Source organism: Adiantum capillus-veneris, chromosome 27 (assembly GCF_014529385.1).
Source record: "Adiantum capillus-veneris isolate H3 chromosome 27, ASM1452938v2, whole genome shotgun sequence".
Classification (NCBI taxonomy): domain Eukaryota; kingdom Viridiplantae; phylum Streptophyta; class Polypodiopsida; order Polypodiales; family Pteridaceae; genus Adiantum; species Adiantum capillus-veneris.
In genome coordinates this window covers 11,437,148-11,442,063 of record NC_140957.1, presented here as the reverse complement: position 1 = coordinate 11,442,063, position 4,916 = coordinate 11,437,148, and positions in this window count along the sequence as shown.

The following is a 4,916-nucleotide window of genomic DNA, read 5'->3' as shown; positions in this document are numbered from 1 at the left end:
ATGTTGGCGGCCAGTGTTCGGGAAAAATCATTTTGCCAAACATACAAAATTCCTTTCCTTGAATTTACACTAAGAGGAAATTTTAGAAAATTAGGCTACTTTTTCAGGTTTTTACACATTTTTTCTCTATTATGGGGCGGAATTTCTCCTTTTCCCCTTGCCGTGAACCGGCATTTCGGAAATTGAAAACACTGTTGACAGCTGTTGGTGAGCTCTGGACTCGATGGAGAGAAAGCGCATGTGGTGGGGCTAACAAAGTTGATGGCGCACGGCAGGGAAGGTAGCATGGACATGGAGAGAGAAAAGAGAGAGAGAGAGAGAGAGAGAGAGAGAGAGAGAGAGAGAGAGAGAGAGAGAGAGAGAGAGTGTACAATCTTGAACCGACGCTCTGCTAGTCTGCCGTACGCGCGAAAGAGAGGAGAGAGAGAGAGAGAGAGTGAGAGAAAGCAGGGCTAACAAGGGCAAACTTGAAATTCTACCGGTTTTTAGGTCAAAATTTTGAACCTTTTTCCGGGGAGAGTAGAAGAGAGAGATGGTGTAGACTTTTTGCACCGCTGGGGAAGATTTAAGAAAGTGACTCGTGAGTCGTCAGTGCAGGGCCCTAGTGTGTACGACGCTCTGAGTGAAGGCTTTTTCCGGACGGTGCGCTTTCTGATGAGAGAGATTGGGGTCAGTTTTTATTTTCAGTGCCGAAAGGCCATGATGAGAGAGAACGGAGGGAGAGAGACAAAGAGAGTGGCGGGTATATGTGTATGGATCCTAAACAAAGCCTAAAAGGCTGGAACATGAGTTATATTGGATGGTGGCATTGTGTAAATCTCAGGCAAAAGCTAGGAATCACAGATTTAAAACCAACACCATTCAGAGTGACAATGACTGATCACAGAGTGGTTCAAGCTACTGGACTAGTGGAAAACATGCACATCACAGTGGGCAAGGAGAACTTGGCTTAAGATTGTTTGGTGTTATACATGATTATGCAAATCAGACATTAACTATCCAAGCTGCCAACAAAAGGATTCAGATAAATACTGACAATATTAGAAGCTGGAAGAAGGCATTGAGGCTAGAGGAATTATGCAAGAAATATCGGACATATAGAAAAAATGATTTGCCTCAATGAATATTTTCCCACTCATCATAGAAACCGACCTTACTGTTCTGCTCATGGATAAGGATTAGGTTGAGAGACAAAAGAGACAATACCCAGACCAGTTCACTGAGATGAACCCTAGGGAGGGAACAATTTAGTTGGAGGAACAACCACCAGAACAGCCAACACCAGAACAGAGGGGGAAACAAGTTCAAATTCAAACCAAAGGGGGAAACTAGTTCAAAAAAAAATTGATGAAGGGAACCGAGCAGCTGAAGAACCAGAGATTCATAATGGCCTTTTGGAATTAAGCAATCCATTCAGTGATTATGCAAACATTAGCAAATGCTTCACTCGTGCCGCCATGGAAGCAAGGGCATCACAACAATCAATATATGAGGATCAACATTACTGTCAAATGTTAAGTTGAATTGTAACAAGGCTATATTTCATAATTGTTTTCAATCTTGATTCATGAAAGCATTGTTTACTAAATTAAATCAACCCTAAAACCATGGCACTAAGGGCATTAACTTTGAAATGATTTATTCGCCATAGTTTTATCGTGGCAGAGGCATAGGTGTAGCATTGGCTGTGTGGACTTGAGCATGCCCTTTTGCACAAATAAAAGTGTCCTAGCATAAGCCTTTCTCGCGTTGATATCGTTGAAAGTGCTTTAAGGTACCCAAAATGGGAGAGGACAACAAGATTGATTCAAAGAGATGCATCATGGGGGCATTCTTTCAAACGGGTTCATCTACATATATATATTCCAAATGTGATGTAACTTCTAGGCTATTTGATTAAATGCAAGATGATCTTATCTCTAGAGGCGCTCCTCTACGTTTTCATTTTTGGAGGCATGTGGCACTTTCCAAGACATTGAAGTGGGCAAAGAAATTCACAATGAAGTATTAGAGGACTATTGTTAAAGAATGTCACGCTTGCCAATGCTTTTGTTAAGTTGTGGAGCACATTGGAAATGTGCCGTTTAAAAATTAAAAGTAGCTAGGATGTGGTTGTTGAGTTGTGATACATTATAGTTTTTGGGATACAAAGTGACCACAATGTAGACAAGCCTATACAAGGGTTGGTGAAATTAACACACAAGGGTTGGTGAAAAACGTAGTTGTACTTGGCAATGCTTTTTGTCAGCCTGTATCTCTAGTGTGGCGCACCTTTCTGAAAGTTGAACTAGATGATGATCAAGCAAGGGCATCATAATGTTTGCTTTCGCAGGTTTTTCAAACAACCTTTCATGTGCAAAAAGATCCACTATGCAATTATAATGTTCTTCTTGAGATGCAAACATGTTTTTCTTTTGACATGGTATCAAAATGTATTTGGCCCTCAACTTCAATGATTACATTCATCGAGAAGATTAGCAACACTGACTAGATTGAAAAAAGCAAGTATATTTTTGGGAAGAGGAAATGGCCTCCTATTGGATCCTTTCAATTAGCCGAGAGCTTGGTTTCACAACACTTGCTAGGCACAACCTCGTATGACTATATGTGGAGAGAGAATCTCTCCACATTCAAAAGAGTGCAAGTTTTGAGCGAGCTATGTGAGTGAGCTACAAAGCGAGCTTTTCAATTTTTTGTGCGACATAGTTTGATCCCCCCAAAAAGAGCTCACTCATAAAGCTCGCTCCTTAACCTCGCTCCATGGGCATCAAACGAAAATACCACACATGCATGCCCATCACCACATACATACAAGGTAACAAACCGACCAATTTCAAAGAATTTACTAGCACCACAACACATACACATACACTACATCGAAGCGAACAACTCCATTTCAAACAATTTACTAGCATCACAATATCTCCCATGGCTCTACATGCCATCAAACACTCCAATATGTTACAAGGTGCGGCACTTTCTTGACATTTCTATGACCAAGAAAGTAGGAACATGACTACACGATAAAGAACCGACTGTTTTCCAACAATTTACCATCACTTTTTGACATTGCTTTAAGCATTAGAGCAGGAACATGATCACACAGTAAGGAACTAACTACTTTCAAACATTTTACTAGCATCAAATTAGCTCCCATAACCATATCTTGGAGGGGTCACAAAATTGTTTTGAGTGTGGGGTGCCCCAAGAAGAATAAAGCGCGACAATGACGAAAAACCTAATCTCATTTCTTCACCTTGTCATAGCCCATCGATCACCATATCATGCTTTTTATGGTGTCAAATTCAACTTGCTTGTAATGACAAATCCACCTAGTGATGTTTCTCAAGCTATTCAGTATATCAAAAGAAGGATGCTAGTGACCTGTTAGGGTGCCTAGCAGCCTCCTAGAGATGGAGAGTTATTGTCACAAATATATGAGTTGGTGGTGGTGTTTTGATGGAGAATTAAGATCATGTTGTTTTATTGCCATCATAAATGTCATTGTAGAGGTACTTCTTAGATATGTTAAGGAGGCAAGCTGAGGCGCCTAGCACCCTAGGTTCTTCCCCATGCTTCTTATGGTGTTAAATCCAACTTGCTTATAGCAACAATTCCATGTAGTGATGTTTCTCAAGTTGTTTAGTATTTCAAAGAAAGGTAAGGTTTATTGTCACAAATATATGGGCTGGTGGTGGTATTTTGATGGAGAATTGAGATCATGTCGTTTTATTGCCATCGTATATGCCACTATAGAGATCCATTTTATTTAAGTGTAGGGGGGAAGCTAGGATGCCTAGCACTCTAGGTTCTTCCCTGTATCATACCCCATAACCATATCATGCTACTTATGGTGTTAAACTTAATTTGCTTATGGTGACAAATCCACCTTGTGATGTCTCTCAAGCTGTTAACTTTTTCATAAGGAAGGATTATAGTGACTTGCTAGGATGCTTAGTGCCCTGGAGATTGAGAGTTATTGTCACAAATATATGGTTTGGTGGTGGTTTTCTGATGGAGAATTGAGATGACGTTTTAGATATATGAAGGGGGTAAGCTGGGGCACCTAGCACCCTAGATTCTTCCTCCTGCCACACCCCATAACCATATCATGTCAATTATGGTGTTAAATTCAACTTGCTTACAATGACAAATCCATGTAGTGATGTTTCTCAAGTTGTTCAGTATTTCAAAGGAAGTATGATAGTGATCTCCTGGGAAGCCTACCACCCTGGAGATTGAGAGTTCTTGTCACAAATATATGGGCAAATGATGGTGTTCTCATAGAGATTTGAGATCATGTTGTTTTATTGCCTTCATATATGCCAATACAAAAGATACTTCTTATTTATGTATGGGGGGAAGTTGGGGTGCCTAGCACCCTAGGTTCTTCCCTCTGTCACACCCCATAACAATATCATGCTACTTATGGTGTTAAATTCAGTTTGCTTATGGTAAAAAATCCACCTAGTGATGTTTCTCAAGATGTTTAGTATTTCAGAGGAAGGAATACAGTGACATGCATTGGGGCACTAGCACCTTGGAGATTGAGAGCTATTGTCACAAATATATGGGATGGTGGTGGTGTTCTAATGGAGAATTGAGATCCTATTGTTTTATTGTCATCATATATGCCATTGTAAAGGTACTTCTTATTTATGTGTAGGGACCAAGCTAGGGTGCAAGGTTCTTCCCTCTATCACACCCATAATTTCCTAGGAAAATTTGACATTGTTGGGGCACCTAGCACCTTAGCTTCCTGCATGGGAAGCTCTCAGCTCTCTATAAAGGGGGCAAGCTAGGGTGCCTAGTGCCCTAGGTTCTTCCATATGCCATAGGCACCCTAGGTTCTTCCATTTTTCACACCTCATAAGTGAGCAATATTCCCGCTTGTGTGTATCCAATATAGGAGACAT